General features: G+C 46.7%; 1 protein-coding gene and 1 non-coding gene across 2 annotated transcripts in view; one reads left to right on the top strand and one right to left on the bottom strand.

Moving 5' to 3' along the window:
* The window catches only part of LOC124712385, a 719,796-nt gene that overhangs the window by 329,151 nt on the left and 373,249 nt on the right, over positions 1–17,396 (bottom strand). The gene's annotated exons all lie outside the window — the stretch shown is intronic.
* On the top strand, positions 4,064–4,138 carry Trnat-ugu. The gene has a single exon. It is a non-coding gene; the product is annotated as a tRNA-Thr (tRNA).

Genomic DNA, 17,396 nt, shown 5'->3' with positions numbered 1-17,396 from the left:
TTTCAAAGAGGGTATTCCAGTCAACACTGTCAAAAGCTTTCTCCAAGTCCGCAAACGCTATAAATGTAGGTTTGGTTTTCCTTAATCTAAGATACATCTTCGGGTCAGTATGGGTTCGCGTGTCCCTTCATTCCTCTGGAATGCAAATTGATCTTCCTCTTGGTCGGGTTCTATCAGTTTTTCCATTCTTCTGTGAAGAATTAGTGTTAGTATTTTGCAATCGTGATTTATTAAACTGGTTGTTCGGTAATATCATACCTGTCAGGAACTGTTCTCTTTGGAATTGGAATTATTACATTCTTCTTGAAGTCTGAGGGAAATTGGAATACACTCCTGGAAATGGAAAAAAGAACACATTGACACCGGTGTGTCAGACCCACCATACTTGCTCCGGACACTGCGAGAGGGCTGTACAAGCAATGATCACACGCACGGCACAGCGGACACACCGGGAACCGCGGTGTTGGCCGTCGAATGGCGCTAGCTGCGCAGCATTTGTGCACCGCCGCCGTCAGTGTCAGCCAGTTTGCCGTGGCATACGGAGCTCCATCACAGTCTTTAACACTGGTAGCATGCCGCGACAGCGTGGACGTGAACCGTATGTGCAGTTGACGGACTTTGAGCGAGGGCGTATAGTGGGCATGCGGGAGGCCGGGTGGACGTACCGCCGAATTGCTCAACACGTGGGGCGTGAGGTCTCCACAGTACATCGATGTTGTCGCCAGTGGTCGGCGGAAGGTGCACGTGCCCGTCGACCTGGGACCGGACCGCAGCGACGCACGGATGCACGCCAAGACCGTAGGATCCTACGCAGTGCCGTAGGGGACCGCACCGCCACTTCCCAGCAAATTAGGGACACTGTTGCTCCTGGGGTATCGGCGAGGACCATTCGCAACCGTCTCCATGAAGCTGGGCTACGGTCCCGCACACCGTTAGGCCGTCTTCCGCTCACGCCCCAACATCGTGCAGCCCGCCTCCAGTGGTGTCGCGACAGGCGTGAATGGAGGGACGAATGGAGACGTGTCGTCTTCAGCGATGAGAGTCGCTTCTGCCTTGGTGCCAATGATGGTCGTATGCGTGTTTGGCGCCGTGCAGGTGAGCGCCGCAATCAGGACTGCATACGACCGAGGCACACAGGGCCAACACCCGGCATCATGGTGTGGGGAGCGATCTCCTACACTGGCCGTACACCACTGGTGATCGTCGAGGGGACACTGAATAGTGCACGGTACATCCAAACCGTCATCGAACCCATCGTTCTACCATTCCTAGACCGGAAAGGGAACTTGCTGTTCCAACAGGACAATGCACGTCCGCATGTATCCCGTGCCACCCAACGTGCTCTAGAAGGTGTAAGTCAACTACCCTGGCCAGCAAGATCTCCGGATCTGTCCCCCATTGAGCATGTTTGGGACTGGATGAAGCGTCGTCTCACGCGGTCTGCACGTCCAGCACGAACGCTGGTCCAACTGAGGCGCCAGGTGGAAATGGCATGGCAAGCCGTTCCACAGGACTACATCCAGCATCTCTACGATCGTCTCCATGGGAGAATAGCAGCCTGCATTGCTGCGAAAGGTGGATATACACTGTACTAGTGCCGACATTGTGCATGCTCTGTTGCCTGTGTCTATGTGCCTGTGGTTCTGTCAGTGTGATCATGTGATGTATCTGACCCCAGGAATGTGTCAATAAAGTTTCCCCTTCCTGGGACAATGAATTCACGGTGTTCTTATTTCAATTTCCAGGAGTGTATATCGATCTCCATACCGCTAATGTGGTTACTATTAGCGTCTGGTTGAGTCATCATATATTACATACAAGACCCCATTGAGAGCACCTTGTGTCTAATTCCAATGTTAAAGGTTTATTTCTTTATTATGCTGTCTCATACATATTGTACACCAGATCGAAGAGTTTTGTCATGGCAGGCTCTCCCAGTGCTATAAGTAGTTCCGACAGAATATCGTCTATTCTCGGGGCCTTTCTTCGAATTCTTTCAGTGCTCTGCGAAAGTCTGCTCCCGCTATCGCATCTCAGCATATTTTATTGCTGAAGTTTGGCCATTACGATCAAATAAAGTACTGACTATTGGTTTCACTTATAAATAATTGGATAGTTAAATCTGAAAAGAATGACCATTGCACTAGGGAACTTTAATGTGTGAAAAATTTAAAGTTGAGTATCAAGCTATTATCAACCAGAAAATCGACAGTAAAATGCCCATGGACAATGACTCTCCTATTATTACTGCATAACCTCTCTAAAACTGTCTCTGTAGATGTTTCATGAAGCTCAAGGCATTTCCTGTTGGTGGTGTATCAGCTATGGTGCTACTTGTGTGATTCCTAATTCACTTTTGTGTTAGCCGAGCGGTCTAGGGCGCGGCAGTCGTGGACTGTGCGGCTGTTCCCGGCGGAGGTTCGAGTCCTCCCTCGGGCATGGGTGTGTGTTTGACCTTGGGATAATTTAGGTTAAGTAGTGTGTAAGCTTGGGGACTGATGACCTTAGCAGTTAAGTCCCATAAGATTTCACACAGATTTTTTATCACTTTTGTGACACAGCACTGAAACGTCTGTTCAGCAACATATAGGGGCGTTGTGGTCGAAACCTGCCGTATACTGAAGTTACAGACGTCTTAAGCCCACCGTAAAGATTCACATTACCTCTGAAAGATCTGTACGTGGTAGCGCGCACTGTTATAGTTTCCTGACTGGTCACCGTACGCTCCTCGTTAATGACGCTGCAAGGATTGTAGAAAAGAAAGGGGAATTAACTTCCGGTATGCTGGTGTGGGAGAAACGCTCTTCCTTTTTCGCTGACGAAAGCGAGGAGCCGCTGTTTATCATCGGATTACTCCGGGTATGACGATCATAAAATGTGGTTGTAAAAACATACTGGACGGTGGGCAGAGTGAACGGTGGAGCTGCGCGAGGGTTTTGATGGGCACGCTTTATACGGTCGGCGTCTTACGGCCGTAAAAGCTGCGTGTGTAGCTCGATCACGGGCCGGCGGCCACAGCCAGTAAGTACAAGGCGGGCGAGTGTTTGGGTGGTGGCAGGGGGGCGGCGGCAGCTTCCTGCAGCCAAGCAGCTATGTGCAAGGCCCGAATGTTTCTAAGTTTCCACGAAAGCTCGTTGTGGGAAGGTATTTTCAATAGGAATTCATTCCCCGAAGTGCGACATCGTAAAATAAAGTATTCCACTTTAAAAAAAAAATGGTTCAAATGGCTCTGAGCACTATGGGACTTAACATCTGTCATCAGTCCCCTAGAACTTAGAACTACTTAAACCTAACTAACCTAAGGACATCACGCACATCCATGCCCGAGGCAGGATTCGAACCTGCGACCGTAGCGGTCACGCGGCTCCAGACTGAAGCGCCTAGAACTGCTCGGCCGCACCGGCCGGCTATTCCACTTTCCTGCGACTGGTAGCTGAAAGTGCGACAAAAAGTTTCATGACATTTGTAATTAAGTAAATTAAAAGTACGAACAGGGTGAGAAGGGACCCGGCCGGATAGTCGCGCTTGTTAGCACGCCGCATCCGGGGGCCGCGGCGGGCACCTGATCGAATCTGCCCGACGGATTAACGACGAGGCCGATGTACCGGATGTGGCTTATAGGCGGTTTATCCCGTCCGACTAGACTATCTATCTGGTAACCACGCCCCGTATCAGTTACGCGATTTGCAAACATTTCGAACACATTTTCACTCTTTCAGATGGAATAACGTTAGGCACAGGCAGATTGAAATGATAATTAAATGGACACCCTAGATGCAAACAGACGTCGATGTACTTCATTGGGGACATGTTGAAAATGTGTTCCGCGACCAGGACTCGAACCCGGGATCTCCTGCTTGCATGGCAGACGCTCTATTCATCTGAGCCACCGAGTGCTACCAAGTCCCGTACGAGTTCGGGCATAGCGTGGTAGATTAATCTGCCACGAGTAAGGAGTGTGATGGACAAACATCTATTAGGCGCACTACGAATGTAGTGATGTGGACATGTTGGGAATGCGGGTCTCACGGGGAGCGTGCCCTGCAGGCGCACTATCCTCTGTGCCATCGGTGGCTCAGATGGATAGAGCGTCTGCCATGTGAGCAGGAGATCCCGGGTTCGAGTCCCGGTCGCGGCACACATTTTCAACGTGTCCCCAATGAAGTACATCAACGCCTGTTTGTAGGTAGGGTGTCCATTTAATTATGCCCGAGGGAGGACTCGAACCTCCGCCGGGACCAGCCGCACAGTCCAGGACTGCAGCGCCCGCGACCGTTCGGCTAATCCCGCGCTCAATTAGACAATAACGGTGGGTTAAAAAGGGAGTGTCTCACTTGCCAGTATCGATATCGATGAGAGATAAAAACTGTCTAAATTCTAGATTCCCTAGGTGGATGAACTGTGTGTATACATAATCCCATTTTTACGGAACGCTCAGCTGCCTTGCTAACTTTTAAATACGCTATTTGTTCCTTACGTGAATATAATGACTCTGCCGGTGCAGCTCACCCCCACGTTGAATCTAAGTTGGACATCACGTGACTGAGTCTTTAATTCAGCAGGGAAGGACTAGCTCGTTAGCAGAGGGCGACCTCAGCCAGGCACCGTTAGCTGCCCGGCAGGACGTAGATCTCGCGCGCTATCTCCCGCACGGAGGTACTAGCGCCCCGTCGACCGCTAGCTGCACAGCGACCCCTGCTGGCTATCGTCTGCTCTATGATGGCCTCTCCCTGTCTCTCTCTCTCTCTCTCTCCTCTTCCTCTCTGTACCTCTTGCTGTGAACAGAAGGAATGATCTGCACGACGGGCTTCGACCTAAGGCTACGTTTTGGGTTAAGTCGTATGACCTGCACGCTGCAAGGCTGCACAAAACGGCGCGTCGTTACCTGGCAGGAGCACTTCAGAGCGGCTGTCGTCACGTTGAGGCTATCTCGCCTGGCTTGCAGCTGTGCTGGATGCAGGTGGACTGCAGCACAGCTTGATAGGGGTTACTGGCAAGGGCCGGTGAAGAGCAGACCGTCCCGACGTCACAGCAAAAGCTCTGCCTCAGTTCAGTGTCAGCGTAAAACTGGAGCGAGCCTGGCAGAGTGATGAAGGCGGAAGCAATGTTTCGGTACAACACACACGGGTTGGCCACAAATATGGAGACACAGCGAGAAACGTATCAGTGTGCTCAGTACGTTGCGAGTTTCACTCGTCGTCAGAACAGTGCTCCCTGTTGTTATGTTGGAGCTGAGCGGTTTGTAACGTGGGCACATTGTCGGCACACTTACGGTGGGTGCTTCTACACTACTGGCCATTAAAATTGCTACACCAAGAAGCAATGCAGATGAATAATGGGTATTCATTCCACAAATATATTACACTAGAGCTGACACGTGATTACATTTTCACGCAATTTGGGTGCATAGATCCTGAGAAATCAGTACCCAGAGCAACACCTCTGGCCGTAATAACGGCCTTGATACGCCTGGGCATTGAGTCAAACGGAGCTTGGATGGCGTGAACAGATACAGCTGCCCATGCAGCTTCAGCACGATACCACAGTTCACCAAGAGACCAGCGTATTGTGACGAGAAAGTTGCTCGGCCACCATTGACCAGACTTTTCAATTGGTGAGAGATCTGAAGAATGTGCTGGCCAGGGCAGCAGTCGAACGTTTTCTGTATCCAGAAAGGCCCGTACAGGGCCTGCAAAGTGCGGTCGTGCATTATCCTGCTGAAATGTAGGGTTTCGCAGGGATCGAATGAAGGGTACAGCCACGGGTCGTAACACATCTGAAATGTAACGTCCACTGTTCAAAGTGCCGTCAATGCGAACAAGAGGTGACCGAGACGTGTAACCAATGGCGCCCCATACCATCACGCCGTGTGATACGCCAGTATGGCGATGTCGAATACACGCTTCCAATGTGCGTTCATCGCGATGTTGCCAAATACGGATGCGACCATCATGATGATGTAAATAGAACCTGGATTCATCCGAAAAAATGACGTTTTGCCATTCGTGCAACCAGGTTCGTCGTTGAGTACACCATCGCAGGCGCTCCAGTCTGTGATGCAGCGTCAAGGGTAACCGCAGCCATGGTCTCCGAGCTGATAGTCCATGCTGCTGCAATCGTCGTCGAACTGTTCGTGCAGATGGTTGTTGTCTTGAAAACGTTCCCATCTGTTGACTCAGGGATTGAAACGTGGCTGCACGATCCGTTACAGCCATGCGGATAAGATGCCTGTCATCCTGACTGTTAGTGATACGAGGCCGTTGGGATCCAGCACGGCGTTCTGTATTACCCCCCTGAACCCACCGATTCCATATTCTGCTAACAGTCACTGTATCTCCACCAAAGAGAGCAGCAATGTCTCGATACGATAAACGGCAATCGCGATAGGCTAAAATCCGACCTTTATCAAAGTCGGAAACGTGATGGTACGCATTTCTCCTCCTTACACGAGGCATCACAACAGCGTCTTACCAGGCAACGCCGGTCAACTGATGTTTGTGTATGAGAAATCGGCTGGAAACTTTCCTCATGTCAGTACGTTGTAGGTGTCGCCATCGGCGCCAACCTTGTGTGAATGCTCTGAAAAGCTAATCATTTGCATATGACAGCATCTTCTTCCTGTCGGTTAAATTTCGCGTCTGTAGCACATCATCTTCGTGGTGTAGCAATTTTAATGGCCAGTAGTGTATAAGCAAGGCAGCATAAGTATTTGGTGTTTTAAGAGAGACAGCGTATCGTAATTTTATACCACATGTATGGAAAGCGGGAAGACGTTGTCCGCTATGTCACAATGCGGACGAAAGCGTGCGTCCACTCATCGTGACAGTCGCTCGTTGAAGAGTATTGTGGCTAAAAATAAGACGACGACAGCTACAGAAGACATTACACATCTGAATGTCGCACTCGTCAACAATGTGAGACCCAAAACAACACGAACAGGGAATTGCAAGGCCAGCTGGAATTAGAAAGCTCCTCAACAATGATCCAAATGCCCGTGACAGGTAAACGTGGTGCCGAAACCATAAAACCTGGACGAGGGAGCAATGGCAGAAAGTCATTTGGTCAGGGGAGTCTTGCTGCACACTGTTCCCAACTTCTAGTCGAGATAATGTCCCATCAGTGAAACACGGTGGGGCTTTGGTGATGATTTAGCTTACCGTATCATGGTATTCCACGGGCCCCACGGTTGTTCAGCAAGGATTATGTAACCAGTTTGGGTGACCAGGTCGGTCCCCTGGTACAATGTTTGTTCACAGTGGTGATGGTGGTCCTCTTTACACGAGTCATATAATCCAGAACTTATTTTCTGAGCACATGGATGAGTTGACGCATCTACCCTGGTCACCATAGCCACCAGACTTCAGTACTTAGCAATTTTTGGTCTGCTTTAGAGAGAAAGGTGTATGATCGCTATTCACCTCCATCAACGTCACCTGAATTTCTATTACACACATAAAAAAAAGTTTTGCAACACCCCGGTTCCCACAACTCCTGAAGATAGTGATTGCCTGTGGATATTGTATCCCTTTGACTGTTCAGAACTGTCACTAAACCCGCCCAAAGATGTAAACAACCATACACGAGCAGCGTCTATTAGACGGAGGGGATCCGACTGCCGAACAGTTCCAGTCATTCCACCAGGAAGGAGGTACATAGCTCGTATGTTCTGTAGTTCAACCATTCATAGCCGGTCAATACCGCGGTTCCATCGGTCTGCAGTGTTACTTTCTGCCAGGAAGGGCTCCCAACAAGGGAAGTGACCTGGTGTCTCGGAGTGAACCAAAGCGATGTTGTTTGGACATGGAGGAGATACACAGAGACAGGAACTGCCTATGACATACCTCGCTCAGGCCGCCAAGGGATACTACTGCAGTAGATGACCGCTACCTACGGATTATCACTCGGAGGAACCCTCACAGCAACCACACGATGTTGAATAATGCTTTTCGTGCAGCCACAGGACGTCGTGTTAAGACTCAAACTGTGCACAATAGGCTGCATGATTAACAGCTTCACTCCCAACGTCCATGGCGAGGTCCACCTTTGCAACCACACGATGCAGTGCGGTACAGATGGGCCCAACAACATGCCGAATGGACCGCTCAGGATTGGCACCACGGTCTCTTCAACGATGAGAGTCAGATATGCCTTCAACCAGACAATCGTCTGAGACGTGTTTGGAGGCAACCCAGTCAGGCTGAACGCCTTAGACACACTGTCCAGCGACTACAGCAAGGTGGAGGTTCCCTGCTGTTTTGGGGTGGCGTTATGTGTGGCCGACGTACGCCGCTAGTCGCCATGGAAGGCGCCGTAACGGCTGTACGATACGTCACTGCCATCCTCCGACCGATAGTGCAACCATATCGGCAGCATATTGCCGATGCATTCGTCTTCATAGATAACAATTCACGTCTTCATCATGCTCATCTAGTGAATGACTTCCTTCAGGTTAACGACATCGCTCGACTACAGTGGCCAGCCTGTTCTCAGGCGTGAACCCTATCGAACATGCCTGGGATAGATTGAAAATGGCTGTTTACGGACGACTTGACACATCAACCAATCTGAGGAGTCTCCACCGAATCGCCGTTGAGCAGTGGAACAATCTAGCATAAGTGCCTTGATGAACTTGTGGATAGTATTTCACGACGAATACAGGCATGCATCAATGCAAGAGGACGTGCTACTGGGTATTAGAAGTACTGGTGTGTAAAGCAGTCTGGACCACCACCTCTGTAGGTGTCGCTGTGTGGTTTCCATGAGCAATAAAAAGGGCGGAAATGATGTTTATGTTGATCACTATTCCAATTTTCTGCACAGGTTCCGGAACTCTCGGAACCGGGGTGATGCAAAACTGTTTTTGATGTGTGTATTTTGCAAGACGAATAATATAAGATTTCTTATAATACCATACAGTACCTGTATTGTGCATTCCGAGAGGAGTGGAAGCTATTTTGGATGTCAACGGCTTCCCTGTATCGTATTAGGCATAATAATGTGATGTATTTTTGGTATTTCTATTATTTTTGTTCAACCCCTGTAGCTTTGTGCACTGAATAAGCTTGTTGCGTTACTCTTCCTCTTCTGCCCCTCTAGACATACCAGGGATTCCGACTAATTATGACTTATTGCTCATAATAGTTTCCATTTGCTAATATATTGTGAACTGGGCAGAGAATCGGACCTGGACACTCACAGCCAATGCTGCCAGTGATTGGCATTTACACTGTCCAGTCACATTACTGTGACACCCTGTCAAAATCTTGAATAACTACATTTTGCAGCGCGGACTGCCTGGAGACATCCAGCAAGAGAGTCAGTCAGATTCTGGAAGGTACCAACAACGATGTGGACCCATGTCAACCTCTGTGCCGTGCCCAGCTGCGCTAGGTTTTTTGGTTGGAAATTCATGACCCGAACAGCCCGATCGATGTGGTCGCCCAGATTCTCGATTGGGTTTAACATCGGTGCGTTTGGTGCCCAGGGGAGAATAGTAAACTGATGTTCTTCGAATAACGCATGTACACTGCGAGGTGTCTCAATGTCGCATTGCCCTGCCGAATAAAAACAAACTGCACGTAGGGGAAGACATGGTCCCCAAGGATAGATGCATACTTGTGTTGATCCACTGTACCTTTCAGAATAATCGAACCACCCAGGGATTGCCATGAAAACATTCCGCAGACCATAACACACCCTCCTGGCTGCAAGGTGTTTGCTTTCAGAGGTTTCATACAGTACACGCCGTTGGCCATCTGTCCGATGGAGCACGAAACGTGATTCATCTGAATAAGCCACATGCCGCCACTCTGTGGTGTACAGTTGCGGTATTGGCGTGCAAATTCCAGACTTCGTCGCCGGTGAACAGCAGTTAGCATTGGCGCACGAACCAGGTGCCTGCTCCAGAGGGCCATACGCACCAGCGTTCACAGAATGTTTACTGAGGAGACGCTGCTGGTAGCCCCTTGGTTCATCTGGGCGCGCAGTTGCTCAACAGTTGCACGTCTGGTTCGCCCGTACATATCTCCGCAGATATCGTTCGTCTCTGTTATCTATTGCCCCTGGTGCACCACAGTTGCTTTGCACCGGTTTAGGGTAGCGCCATTTTGCCATGAACGGTTTACTTGACCCATGGTGACACGCGAACGGTACACAAAGTTATCCGTTTTGGAAATGCTTCCACCCTTGGCCTTGCCTATTGGAAGTCAGATAACTCGTTGCACTACGAGAACTACTACACTGTTTACCGCGTCCTCACGAAACGCCTTGTGTATCAAAATGGTTCAAATGGCTCTGAGCACTATGGGACTTAACATCTATGGTCATCAGTCCCCTAGAACTTAGAACTACTTAAACCTAACCAACCTAAGGACAGCACACAACAGCCAGTCATCACGAGGCAGAGAAAATCCCTGACCCCGCCGGGAATCGAACCCGGGAACCCGGGCGCGGGAAGCGAGAACGCTACCGCACGACCACGAGCTGCGGACCCTTGTGTATCTTTCACTGCTAGTGCAACGGCTTGCCGTCTGTGAGTGGTTACGGCTCATTGACGTCGAACATAGGCGATGGTCACTTGACCATGTATTTTATGATGTGCTGTTGGTTACATAACCCATTTCTGCATACAACCGATTAATATCTGCTCATTTTTATGAAATACTTACGAAGAACACGAGGTAGTCGGCAGTAAAGCTACTCCGAATCCATGACCCCCGACTGTCTGACTGGTTGACGTTTATAAAGTACTTTCTGGAGAGCTGCACTGTGACGGCGAAATTAATATCACGTGTGTGCCAAAGTTTGATTTTTGAAGAGTTACATCGACTCGGGACTTTAAACAATTTCGATAAACTTGGTTCAACTGTGTCACTGTTAACATTCCCTGCCACAAAAACCGCATGGCAGCAGTAACGCGTTTCGGCGATTTATGAGCGTTGTTATTTTGAGGCGATCAAAAATTTTATGAGCTTTTACTATTTCTCTTTCTTCAACTGACTTGATGTCGAGATTTTGATAGAATTTATGCTGTTCCAAGTAAAAACTGGTGTACTCTGCAGGAGAACTTAGGAACCATTGGACCATCCATTGTGTTTACATTACAGCCCTACGTCATTATCTGCACCGTGTTTAATAAATTACTGTGCAAGAGTAGATGTCGTGGAAAGGCATTTTTTTTGTCTTTCCTTCCTGTGCCCATGTTCAAAGCTACGGATGGTACGCCGCACACCTATGGAGGAGATGAAAATGAATTGAGAGAATAAGCATTGATAATAATTGCAGCTGCATCTCCACAACCTTGCTGATAGTACCTTCGTGCTGCTGAATATAAAAGATATGTTTTGATAACGTGGGTTATTCTATAAATGGCTTCATTTTGTAATACGCGTAACAGCTGATGACGATCTTCTCATAAAAACTAGTTGCGGGGAGGTAATTAAAATATATTACAGCTAGTATGCACTTAATGAAGGCTTTACGCAAGGTAAGGAACTGGACGTAAGCTTAGAACCCGCAGTCTACGACATCTGGGTCGCATTAAAAAAAAAGAGCGATCTATGTTTTACACAACTGGTGATTAGTGAATTCGTGCTGTTTCTTACGCAGGAATTGTTCAGTTCGTGATTCATCGTACGGAAACAGAGCACATGTTCCATAATTCTCTCTTGGGTACATATACTTACGCGTAAGGTGAAGCGTTATCATTTTACTGAGGATGTGTTCTCACGTGGACTTGATGCAAGCATACACATCCGGGATCCTGCCGCATGATTTAAACTCATAGTGCCAAATCGCGATGAAGTGGTGATTTTAATTAACACCACAAAAATATTCTCTACCACCCGGGAAGTGAGCGCATAATTTAACTTTCGCAATGAATATATTTGAATAAGTAATCACTATGTATGTATTTCGGAGAATGATTAAGAATTTGCAAGCTATTTGTGCGAGCTACTGACGCCTTCTAGAGTTCGGACGCATTGAATTTTGAGTGCTTGTGTCCCCTGAAACTGAAGTTAATTGTTTAGCGAGTGTTTTTACGACTTTCTTTTTGCTGCCGTCTTTTTGGCGACAGGTTTTAATAAATCGAACTGACGCAGCTGTTTCTTGAACACTCCTGTCCGAAATTAAGCCCGTGCGTCATCGTTCATGGTTTCTAAGCAATTATCTTCCCAGCGTTGAATGAACCAGAGGTGCTATAAATAAAATTTCAAAAACATGGAACTGCGAAAAAATCGATGTAGCCATCAAATGTTACTTACACAGAGGCTTGGCATTAATTTTTATCGCTAGTACAGTAACATAATTCTGCAACCGGTGTTGCGAAAAGGAAGAGCTGTGGGACCATTTGTCGGAATTTACCCAAGACTTTGTAGGATGTTAAAACTGAATAACAATCTTGCTGGATATCACTAGTGTATGAGCACTTTTAACTTTTTTAGTGAATGTGTAAGGCATACGTCTGGACTGGCTCCTAACATGCCTACTCTACAAACGTAGAATAGCATCAGCAGATTCTCTGGAGTTCTCATAATGAAATATAATCCACTAGTGTAACCGCCCCCCCCCCCCCCCACCATGAACCATGGACCTTGCCGTTGGTGGGGAGGCTTGCGTGCCTCAGCGATACAGATAGCCGTACCGTAGGTGCAACCACAACGGAGGGGTATCTGTTGAGAGGCCAGACAAACGTGTGGTTCCTGAAGAGGGGCAGCAACCTTTTCAGTAGTTTCAAGGGCAACAGTCTGGATGATTGACTGATCTGGCCTTGTAACAATAACCAAAACGGCCTTGCTGTGCTGGTACTGCGAACGGCTGAAAGCAAGGGGAAACTACAGCCGTAATTTTTCCCGAGGGTATGCAGCTTTACTGTATGATTACATGATGATGGCGTCCTCTTGGGTAAAATATTCCGGAGGTAAAATAGTCCCCCATTCGGATCTCCGGGCGGGGACTACTCAAGAGGATGTCGTTATCAGGAGAAAGAAAACTGGCGTTCTACGGATCGGAGCGTGGAATGTCAGATCCCTTAATCGGGCAGGTAGGTTAGAAAATTTAAAAAGGGAAATGGATAGGTTGAAGTTAGATATAGTGGGAATTGGTGAAGTTCGGTGGCAGGAGGAACAAGACTTCTGGTCAGGTGACTACAGGGTTATAAACACAAAATCAAATAGGGGTAAAGCAGGAGTAGGTTTAATAATGAATAGGAAAATAGGAATGCGGGTAAACTACTACAAACAGCATAGTGAACGCATTATTGTGGCCAAGATAGATACGAAGCCCACACCTACTACAGTAATACAAGTTTATATGCCAACTAGCTCTGCAGATGACGAAGAAATTGAAGAAATGTATGATGAAATAAAAGAAATTATCCAGATTGTGAAGGGAGACGAAAATTTAATAGTCATGGGTGACTGGAATTCGAGTGTAGGAAAAGGGAGAGAAGGAAACATAGTAGGTGAATATGGATTGGGGGACAGAAATGAAAGAGGAAGCCGCCTGGTAGAATTTTGCACAGAGCACAACATAATCATAACTAACACTTGGTTTAAGAATCATGAAAGAAGATTGTATACCTGGAAGAACCCTGGAGATACTAAAAGGTATCAGATAGATTATATAATGGTAAGACAGAGATTTAGGAACCAGGTTTTAAATTGTAAGACATTTCCAGGGGCAGATGTGGACTCTGACCACAATCTATTGGTTATGACCTGTAGATTAAAACTGAAGAAACTGCAAAAAGGTGGGAATTTAAGGAGATGGGACCTGGATAAACTAAAAGAACCAGAGGTTGTACAGAGATTCAGGGAGAGCATAAGGGAGCAATTGACAGGAATGGGGGAAATAAATACAGTAGAAGAAGAATGGGTAGCTTTGAGGGATGAAGTAGTGAAGGCAGCAGAGGATCAAGTAGGTAAAAAGACGAGGGCTAGTAGAAATCCTTGGGTAACAGAAGAAATATTGAATTTAATTGATGAAAGGAGAAAATATAAAAATGCAGTAAGTGAAACAGGCAAAAAGGAATACAAACGTCTCAAAAATGAGATCGACAGGAAGTGCAAAATGGCTAAGCAGGGATGGCTAGAGGACAAATGTAAGGATGTAGAGGCCTATCTCACTAGGGGTAAGATAGATACCGCCTACAGGAAAATTAAAGAGACCTTTGGAGATAAGAGAACGACTTGTATGAATATCAAGAGCTCAGATGGAAACCCAGTTCTAAGCAAAGAAGGGAAAGCAGAAAGGTGGAAGGAGTATATAGAGGGTCTATACAAGGGCGATGTACTTGAGGACAATATTATGGAAATGGAAGAGGATGTAGATGAAGATGAAATGGGAGATACGATACTGCGTGAAGAGTTTGACAGAGCACTGAAAGACCTGAGTCGAAACAAGGCCCCCGGAGTAGACAATATTCCATTGGAACTACTGACGGCCGTGGGAGAGTCAGTCCTGACAAAACTCTACCATCTGGTGAGCAAGATGTATGAGACAGGCGAAATACCCTCAGACTTCAAGAAGAATATAATAATTCCAATCCCAAAGAAAGCAGGTGTTGACAGATGTGAAAATTACCGAACTATCAGCTTAATAAGTCACAGCTGCAAAATACTAACACGAATTCTTTACAGACGAATGGAAAAACTAGTAGAAGCCAACCTCGGGGAAGATCAGTTTGGATTCCGTAGAAACACTGGAACACGTGAGGCAATACTGACCTTACGACTTATCTTAGAAGAAAGATTAAGGAAAGGCAAACCTACGTTTCTAGCATTTGTAGACTTAGAGAAGGCTTTTGACAATGTTGACTGGAATACTCTCTTTCAAATTCTAAAGGTGGCAGGGGTAAAATACAGGGAGCGAAAGGCTATTTACAATTTGTACAGAAACCAGATGGCAGTTATAAGAGTCGAGGGACATGAAAGGGAAGCAGTGGTTGGGAAGGGAGTAAGACATGGTTGTAGCCTCTCCCCGATGTTGTTCAATCTGTATATTGAGCAAGCAGTAAAGGAAACAAAAGAAAAATTCGGAGTAGGTATTAAAATTCATGGAGAAGAAATAAAAACTTTGAGGTTCGCCGATGACATTGTAATTCTGTCAGAGACAGCAAAGGACTTGGAAGAGCAGTTGAATGGAATGGACAGTGTCTTGAAAGGAGGATATAAGATGAACATCAACAAAAGCAAAACAAGGATATTGGAATGTAGTCTAATTAAGTCGGGTGATGCTGAGGGAATTAGATTAGGAAATGAGGCACTTAAAGTAGTAAAGGAGTTTTGCTATTTGGGGAGCAAAATAACTGATGATGGTCGAAGTAGAGAGGATATAAAATGTAGGCTGGCAATGGCAAGGAAAGCGTTTCTGAAGAAGAGAAATTTGTTAACATCCAGTATTCATTTAAGTGTCAGGAAGTCATTTCTGAAAGTATTCGTATGGAGTGTAGCCATGTATGGAAGTGAAACATGGACGATAAATAGTTTGGACAAGAAGAGAATAGAAGCTTTCGAAATGTGGTGCTACAGAAGAATGCTGAAGTTTAGATGGGTAGATCACATAACTAATGAGGAAGTATTGAATAGGATTGGGGAGAAGAGAAGTTTGTGGCACAACTTGACCAGAAGAAGGGATCGGTTGGTAGGACATGTTCTGAGGCATCAAGGGATCACCAATTTAGTATTGGAGGTCAGCGTGGAGGGTAAAAATCGTAGAGGGAGACCAAGAGATGAATACACTAAGCAGATTCAGAAGGATGTAGGTTGCAGTAGGTACTGGGAGATGAAAAAGCTTGCACAGGATAGAGTAGCATGGAGAGCTGTATCAAACCAGTCTCAGGACTGAAGACCACAACAACAACAACAACAGTGTAACCGAATACATGAAAATGAAACGGTGCAGTTTTATGAGAGGTTGATATGAAAGAAACATACTCCGACGCTTCTGAACAAAATGATGCCAAACAACACACCGTTATTTACATGTCAGAGTGTAAATGAAGCCAACTACACTATCTTCTCCTACGTAATGCGGAACCGACCACTGGATGTCACGACAGTCAGATCCGCCAGCAGGCAGGGACTGCTGTGCTAAAGGCGGAGAAGCGCTAACAGCAGGGTGGGTCGGTCAGACAGCTCAGTGACTTCGAATACTTTAGAATACTGCTGCGCGTTGTGGGATCCTTACCAGATAGGACTGACGGAGTACATCGAAAAAGTTCACAGAAAAGCAGCACATTTTGTATTATCGCGAAGCATGGGAGAGAGTGTCACAGAAATGATACAGGATTTGGTCTGAAAATCATTACAAGAAAGGCGTTTTTCGTTGCGACGGAATCTTCTCACGAAATTCTAATCACCAATTTTCTCCTCCGAATGCGAAAATATTTTGTTGACACCGACCTACATAGGGAGCAAGGATCACTACGATAAAATAAGGAAAATCAGAGCTCGTGCGGAAAGATATAGGTGTTCATTCTTTCCGCGCGCTATACGAGATTTGAATAATAGAGAATTGTGAAGGTGGTTCTATGAACCCTCTGCGAGGCACTTAAATGTGATTTTCAGAGTATCCATGTAGATGTCACCTGAGTAACAAACCCGTCATGGACACTTCAACCCTTCTAAGGCCGCCCAATTCGACTGTTGGTGATCTGATTCTGAAGCTGAAACGCGAAGGAAGAATCACAAATAAACAGAGACCATACATATCTGATTTACTGATGGTCAGGGACTGTCGTGCATTGCCGAGGGTGGTTGTAAAACCATCGCTTGAAGTAAACGGAAGGAATTACTGTTGGGTTGGGAAGTACTACCAGCAATACATCTAAGACAATGACTACGCGTATGGGGTTAAAAAGCGGGGTAAATGGCAAAGAACCTTATCATCACCCCCACGTTTCTGTAGTCAGTGTAAGTGACGCTTGAAGCGTCGTAAAGAGCGACGGCACTGGACTGTGGATGACTATAAAAAAGCTGTCTGTACTGATGAATCACCCTAGACCCTGTGGCAGTCCGATGGAAGTTTTTGGGTTTGGCAGGTGACTGGAGAACGCCACTTCCCGTTATATGTAGTGTCAAGAGTGGTGTACGAAAGAGGTGATGTTATGGTAGGATGGTATGTTTCGTGGTTGAGGTGTTGTCCCCTAATTGTGCTTAAGAAAACGCTATGTGCTGAAGAATATGAACACAAATTACAGCATTGTGTTCCATGTACAGTAAAGGGACAGTTCCGAGTCGGTGTCTGATTATATGAGCATGACGATGCACCTTGCCATAAAGCAGCATCTGTTGACCAATGGTTTGCAGACACTAACATTCCTGAAATGGATTGGTCTGCCCTGAGTCCCGACTTGAACCCAATGGAACACCTTTGGGACGATTCTAGAATGAAAT

This window comes from Schistocerca piceifrons, chromosome 8 (genome assembly GCF_021461385.2).
Source record: "Schistocerca piceifrons isolate TAMUIC-IGC-003096 chromosome 8, iqSchPice1.1, whole genome shotgun sequence".
Classification (NCBI taxonomy): Eukaryota; Metazoa; Arthropoda; class Insecta; order Orthoptera; family Acrididae; genus Schistocerca; species Schistocerca piceifrons.
The sequence above is the reverse complement of the archived record's forward strand: the minus strand, read 5'-3'. Positions and strand labels throughout refer to the sequence as shown.